This window comes from Acromyrmex echinatior, chromosome 14 (genome assembly GCF_024713525.1).
Source record: "Acromyrmex echinatior isolate Ae372 chromosome 14, ASM2471352v2, whole genome shotgun sequence".
In the NCBI taxonomy this organism is placed as follows: Eukaryota; Metazoa; Arthropoda; class Insecta; order Hymenoptera; family Formicidae; genus Acromyrmex; species Acromyrmex echinatior.
This window is the reverse complement of record NC_141865.1, coordinates 2740105-2748947: the sequence shown is the minus strand read 5'-3', so window position 1 is coordinate 2748947 and position 8843 is coordinate 2740105.

Genomic DNA, 8843 nt, shown 5'->3' with positions numbered 1-8843 from the left:
TATTAAAGACACTAACGAATATAAATCAAGTGATATATAATAATTTATAAATTGCTGAAATTTATTTTGCAATGTAGTATTTTCTTTTAAAAAAACACATCTTGCATATAAGTCTTCTACATTCATGTGTAACGATCTATTTTTAGTATGTAAAACTATTATTAGTTTCTAGTAAAGCGAAAAAAATTTTCAATTAATAAGATATTTTTTATTTATTTATAAAAATAAACAATTTCATTTTATAATCTAATTTTAAAGGAGTTTACAGTTCTGTAGCGTTCGGAATTAATTCTTGGGATTTGAATTGCTCGAAGATCACGTTATCAAGCTCGCCATCTGCTAGGTCTCAGATTTATGGCCACAGCACAGACTCTTGCATAACGTATAATGCATAATGCATAAGGAAATCAACCAATCGAAATTCTTCTTTTCCATGGAATAGGAAGAAAAGAAAGATTCTGATTAGTTAATTCGCTTATGCATGATGCGTTATTATGAAGTGACACGATATGACGCGGCAAATAGTTGTTCGCCAATGTTAAAGAAGTATGAGATGATCACTGTGTAGCTTGTTGGAAGGCACACACCTGGGCTGTATTGAGATATTTACTGCCAGTGGAAAAAATATGTGACGTATAATTTCAGTAATGACTGTGAATATCGAAACGTACCCCTGTGTTCAGTTTGCTCAGTTTTGCTCTCTAATCTCTGCCGTCTCTGTCTATGAATGTCGCATAAGAGGAAAAGGCTGTCAACTGCGAAACGTGAAACATGGGGCGGTATATAATCTGTTTGTATTTTAAAACTGTCTTAAATAATAGTATTGTTTGTTCTGTCTCTCGGGAACTGCTCGGGGTCGCTCCGAATGAATTCAGCGTACTTGAAATATAGACCGGTATTCATAGTCAATTCTTATTTCAAGACCGTCTTAAGTACGGTCTTAAGATGTCACAAACCAATCAGAAGACCGCATTAGCGACTTCTAAGACATTACTTAGGACGGTCTTAAAATAAGAACCGACTATAAATACCGGTCTCTGATTGGTTTGTGACAGCTTAAGATTATATTGAGTCATCTAAAAAGTATCCGCGGTTTTTTGTCACTAGATGGTGTTGACCACCAACACCATCTAGTGACAAAAAACCACGGATACTTTTTAGATGACCCAATATTTAAGATGATCTTGAATTTAAGAATCGACTATGAATACTGGTCGTAATATGAATCCTATAGTATTCATAGTCGAGTCTTATTTCAAGACCGTCTTAAGTAACGTCTTAAGATGCTAATGCAGTCTTCTGATTGGTTCGTGATTTTTTAAGACCGTAGTTAAAACAGTCTTGAATATAAGATCTGACTATGAATATCTATTGTTATGGTTTCCAGAACGCGGCAATGCTTGCCGCGCGACAGAAGTTGGCGCGATAGCTAATCAACATCTTGCTTGCTGGGAAATAATAGATAGATAATTTCCACCGCATGACAAAAGTTGAATTCAATCCAGCTTTTGCCGCGCGGCAGAAGTAGTATTAAATCATTTCTAGAAGTTTTGCAAAGTGGGGTTGACTTAAGAACATAGAATTGTAGGCTAGCAAACCTCACGTTATTCCTTCTATCATGATCTTACCGCCCATTGTAAGAAATTCACTAGATATACAAACAACAGAGATACTAACAGCATCAGGGCTGTGCGGCTCAATGGCAAAGCGAAAGTCTACCAACTCGAAGGAGAGAACAGGTCTGAAATCGAGATGAAAAACACCCTGATATTTTTCTCTGTTGACAATTGTTTAATCCATGATGTAAGACAAGAATTGTGTTCGCTTTGTCGCTCACAAACGTCATTGCATCCTTGTTGTTTATTAAACAAGGACAAATGAACACAAAGTGCTGTAAGCGTCAAAGCGAACACAGCCAAGATGTACAGTCATGAACAGAAAGAGGATATAGTGACATTTTTTTTTCGATGATTTTTGGAATATGCAAAAATGTTCAGAGCAATTCATCATCTATTGATGTATGAAACGAGTTATAAAGGTTATAAAGTCATATAGACCGATATTCATAGTCCGTTTTTTATATTCAAGACTTTCTTACGAGAATCTTATAACAAAACTCGAACGAAGCTCCAATGAAGTCACCAGAGGTCGCGCAATGATATGTCTTTAGCCGGTATTCATAGTCTATATTCTTATATTCAAATTGTCTTAAGTATCGTCTTAAAATGTTTTCTAGAATCATAATCGAAAAACAAGACAATACTTGAGTAAAATCTCAAGTTAAAACTTATCGAAAACGATCTTATTTCAAAATGTCTTGAACAGTCTTGACATGATTCATAAACATATCTTGTTCAAAATAAGGATAGACTTAAGACTACCTTCTAGTTATTCATAATCATTAAGGGAGAGAGGGAGGGAGGGAGGGAGAGAAAGGGGGAGAGGGAGAGAGAGAGAGAGAGAACACTAACATCGCAGAGTAATAAAAAGGAAATTAAACTCGAAGTCTGAAAGTAAGCTCGAAACATGGTGTAGGAAGACCCATGGAAAATTCGGCAGATGTGATTTTGGTGTAATCACGCCTTGCGGGAAAAGTTGGAAGTATTGACTGTCGCGTGGTCACAGGTCACTCGTATGTATCTATCGCATACATATTAGAGAGCCTACAATCAGAGTGACGCCATACGGGTATCACCTGTGATTAGTCCGCCATGTTTTTTAACCATTCCTTCCAATTTTTTAAACGCATTATTTTCTAAATTTTGAATTCATGCTAAAAAATGCAAAAATTGTGACAAATTAAAAAATTATAATAAATAAATATTGTATATAAAATAATAAAAATTTTACATATATTATTTATTATAAAATTTCATTTATTTTATACTATTGCAATATTGTACATTTTGTAATATTGCACATTACTTTATACAAAACGTTATTTATTGCACATTATTTGCGCTATTAAATGCGCTAGTTTATTATACATTCTCTGTTCCTACATTTTAGGAGCAAAATGCATAATAATATAAAAGAAATCAAAAATTCAGAAAAATATTATGTATATATATATATATATATATATATATACCATTTCATAAAATATTATATATTAAATATCGTAATTATCATATTATTTCATTTAGACTCACAATGCAATGATATATAATTGAAAAGATTACGACAAAAAGAGAAAGAATTAAATTCGTAACCAATGATGACTGTACATATACTTAGTGCTAAGACACTACCGTGTCTTCAGATATTATAATTAATCTGTGTATATTTTATGTTACATTTTTATTTTAATATTTTAAATACATTATTTATAATGAATAAATTACTTTACATCACATACAGATGAATTTTTTGACAATGTCCAATTTATATATTTGTCATTTATACTCTTTAACCAATTCATTCGGCGTTCTGTGTCTTTCGGAATTATTTTCATAACATATCCTTTTTTTAATGAATTGTTACAAAATGGTATTGTATCCAACCATATTTCTAAAATAATTTCGATAATTTTATTTTTATCAATGTACCTTTACGTATCTACGTTCAATGCTGTTACACCTAACCCTAAAATTGACAGTCTGTTGGATAGACTGAGACCGTACATCTCTTTCTCTCTCGCAGAATATCGCTAAAATATGACGTCATCTCTCGTATGGCGTCTCTGATTATAGGCTCTCTACCAATGTTTAACGAATTTTCTAAACCAATGTTTAACGAAATATTGATAAATGTGGAATGAAAATATTATTATAACAACAATTAGATCGTACTTACTATTAATTATTAACTTGTGATTATATTATAAAACTTATTAATATCGTGATAAAAAATCATTAATACATTTACGACAAGACTTTCATCGCATTTAAGATAATTATCCAGATATATTTGATCAAGGTCCCTCTACGTTGTGATAAGGTTAGTATCCGATACAAAGAAGAAAAAAATCTTCATAGAAAAGCGAACTTGATGTATTCTGATTCCACGTCAAATTCATAAGATCCATTCGCAAAAAAAAAGTTAAGCAATCCGTCAAACACCAGCGGTCTTATTACAGAAGGATGTGAATTCCAAATCTTTCAGACTACTTATGATAGAAATCATTTTGGTGGCATCTTAATTACATTTTTAATATAATATCAAAATTTGCGAGAAAATTATATGTTCTGCCACACATTACTACAAATCATCTCTTATTAAAAATAAAAAGATAAAATGATTTCCTTATGGAATGGTGACTACGAAGGAATATATTTAATAGTAATAAAATACATGCATTATTGTAATTTTTTATATATATAAATACAAAAGTATCTCGAGTATCAACTGTTCGAGATAAATCGAACTTGATAATAACGAGATTTTAAAGAACTAAGTATGCTTTCTGAAAAATTTGTTATTATATATAAAATTTAACAATCTTTTTTTTCTGCATTTTCCCAAAATTTTAATTATTAATGCCTCGCTAATATAAAGGTATCCATTCGACTTATTTCGAATTTTTTGTATCCACACATTTTTAATTAAATTTATGTAATCACGACATCGTTGATAAAAAAACATAAGGTATTTTGATAAAAAAATTATCTAAATCGACAAAAATCAAAATTTGTTAAATATACTCTCGTAATATATTTGTATTTTATCATAGAAAAGTATATAATACACATATAAATTAATAATTAACAATATTCTGGAATGGCGGGATGTCTTTAATACCTAAAAATGATTTTAAAATAACAGTTAAAAAATTAAATATATACATTCGTAATCATATTTTTTTGTTAGAGCAATCATCGAAAAATAAGCAAATTATTTGCATAAAGCTTAAATTTATTTACTTAACAATTTGGATTTATTAAAAATAATCATTATATGTATATCCATACATTAATTATATAATATTAAATTCGTATTGTTATTAAGATATAGTACTATTACTAACATTATTATTATTAGTGGGAGAACATTTAATAAAACAAAAAAAGCGACGAAAATTGTACGTTAAAGTGTACTACTAAATTAATTTCGTAACTAATTGTCTGACTCATTGACAAAATTATTACTTCTAGTGCAAGACGAGAAAACTCGGGATTAATTTCGATCCTGTACAAGAATTTCCAACAAGATACCAAACTAGATTTTGCGAATGGACTTTACAGAAAGCGACGGGGAATAAGTCTTCATATGATATTGTAAAAATAATTTCGACTTTCTATCGGTACAAATCACGCATTCACTGCATCAACATAGCATCCACTTGACGCGAGGGACAGTGATGAGGCTTTCGTACATAATAAATTAATCATTAATATTTGTAATTTTTTAATGTTAAAAATATAAATGTAAAAAACAAACAAGAAGTTAATATTTAACTTATATTACCTCAGTCAAAACTCGAATCTTTACTGACTTATTTAATAAATTAAATAGACGAAAAATTGACGATTATTTTAAACATCAAATTTTTAATTAAGTCACTTAAAATTTATTAATGACTTTTTCATATTTACAATAAAATCCAAATTAAAAAAAATTTTTTTAATTAAACATCTGTCAAATTCGTTAAATTAATAAACAATTTTGTCTCAAGAAGTAAATGTCAACTACATAACAAATATCCATTTTTTTGCAGTGCTCCTGATGGAGATGCCTCTTTTTGCTTACAAATCGATTGCTTACAGTATCATTTGCCTGCCTCACTTTTGTCGACAGTTTGTTTTTAAACACATCCCTATCAACATTATTTTATAAATGTATGATAACACCGCTAAATTACATCATATATAATTTTAATTAATAACTCGCAATTATAAGATTTATTAAATTTTATCTAACACGAGCAATAAGACGAATAAAAAAGTCATTAATATATTTATCTCTTATGCCCATTTCCACCAACGTAGATTAACTTTAATCTCAACTTAATTCAATTTACTCTTCGTCTTTTTCTAATTCTAAAGAAAAAGATAAAGAGTAAATTGAAGACCGAGATTAAAGTTAATCTACATTGGTGAAAACAAACATTAATCGTTCAACTGACCCAACAATTTGACCACATCAAGATCCCTCCACTTAATGGTATGATTATTATCCGCTATAAAGAACAATCTTCATAGTGGAGAGCGAACTTAACGAATTCTAATTCTACGTGAAATTCATAAAATCCATCCACAAAGAAAAGTTTATTAAATGATCCGTCAAACGCTCTTATTACAAGAAGGTCTTATTACAAGAAGGTATGAATCAAGATTCTTCTAAATCGCTTACGACAGTAATAATTTTGACAAAATATCAATTACAATTATCATTTTTATCGCATCTTTAATATGATATTAAAAGTTACATACCGTGAGAAAATATGTTCTAAATTTCAGTAAAATTCATAAAAGTGTTATTACTAAAAATCATCTTTTTATTAAAAAAGAATGAATAAAATGATTTTCTTATGGAATAGTGGTTACGAATAAATACATTTAATAATAATAAAACACATGCGTTATTGTAATTTTTTTATGAATGGGTACAAAAGTTTCTCGGGTACCAACTGAGACAAGCCGAACCCGATAATAGTGGGACTTTAAGAACTATTTCATACTAAAAAATCTATTACATAACTCTAATAATTTCCTATATTTTTCTCTATTTTTCACAAATTTTAATTGTTAATATCCCGCTAATATGAGGGTATTCAGTCGACTCATCTCGAATTTATTTTTTGTATCCAAACATTTTTAATTAAATTCATGTATTTACAATAATAAACAACAATAATAATGTTAAGAATATAAAACATTTTGCATGGTAAAATTATCTAAAATGTCAAAAATCAAAATTTGTTGAATATAATAATCTCATAATTTACGCGCACGCATGTATTTTATTATAGAAAAGTGTATACATATATATAAATATTTATATATACGTATACATATAAATTGTTACTAAAATAATTAATAATATCCTAGAATGGCGGGATGTCCAATACCTAAAAAAAATTTTTTAAACAATCAACAGTTAGAGAATTAAATATATATATTCGTAACTATATTTTTGTTAAAATAATCATTAAAAAACAAGCCAATTATTTATACAAAACTTGAATTCATTTATTTAATAATATGGATTTAAACAAATATTCATATAAATATCATACAAATTAAACTCTTATTGCCATTAAGACAAGTTAGGACTAGTTAAGACTGTTACTAGCATTATTACTAATGGGAGAACATTTATTAAAACTAAGAAAGCAGTGAAAATTATATCTCAAAATATACAATTGAATTAATTTTACAACGTGATTTTAAAATATATAATAATTGTCATTAACTCATTGCAAAAATTATTACTTTCAAAAACTGCTCAAAAAATCCTGGACTAATTTTGATTATTTCCAACGGGGCACCTAGACTTTGCAAAAGGACTTTATGAAAAGCGACGAAGAATAACTCTCTACAATGAAAATAGTTTCGACTTCTTATGCGGTACAAATCAAGCATTCCTTGGCATCTATCTGACAGCGGTGAGACCCTTGCATATAAAGAACTAATCATTAAAGTGATTAGTTCTTTATAATGTTAAAAATGTAACGTCAAAAATTTCGCGAACAAGAAGTCAATGTTTAACCAGGCTTCAGTCAAAGTTTCAATCTTTATTTAATAAATCTGTACACTAAATACAAAGAAAAATTGACAATTATTCTGTCATATATCAAATTTTTAATTAGAAATATTATTTATTTAATATTATTAATGACTTTTTGATATTTAAAATAAAATCCAAACTAAAAAAAAATTTCATAATTAAATATTTATCAAATTTGTTAAATTAATGCACAATTTTTATTATCATATGTTTTGTCGATTCCATATTATAATTTACATAAAAAATGGATAAATGCTATCTGTATTGAATAGATATTAAATATATATACATTCCAATAAATGAGCTCCTTGAACAAGTGACGTAAATCAAAATTAGGAAAAATTCATTTATTATAAAACTAAAAGAATATTTGTTTTATCTATCAATTTAATTACTTTTATTTTGTTTTTTCATAAAAATCAATTTTTATATCATAATCAAAGTGACCATAAAAAAAGCTAAAATAATGACTTTAAGTCTAACTTCTTTTACGGTCCCTTTAGGTTATGATGTAAAATAATTTTATTTTTATGCATATAAATACAAATAAAGTAAATTAAATTGATTAATAAAACAAAATTCTTACTACTTTAGTTTGCATTCTTTTTGGATTGAGGACTGTCAATAAGGCAAAATGGAGAATTGATAGAAAGTATTGAGCAATTATAAAAATGATAATAGATAGAATTGACGGAAATAGTTGAGTTAATTTATATTCAATTATCTCATCTAATACAGTCGGAAAATATCTAAAACTTAATAAAAAATTCAAACGGCATACATAACATGTAGAGATTTTAAATAGGAAATTGCGGGAAACTGAAAATTCAATGAAATGTGAATTAATTGGTTATTTTAATTGAGAAAAGCGGAACAGGATACTGATAATAAGAAATTAAAATTAATTATAATTTTATTCAATGTTAATCCTCCTTCACAATATGAAAGTAGGTACATAGATGCCATGTAATCTACCAACAGATTGTATAGGTAATGGTCGATTATGTTATGAATTTATTAAGTACTTATATCTATTATCTATGTTTGTATGTAAAATTAAAATTACGTAACCGATGTGAAATGATTAAGCGGTTTTAATTCGAACAATTATTTTTAATGAATCCCTCTTCTCACTCTTCCACTTACTTTCCTCTCTATGGTCACCCCCTTCTGTC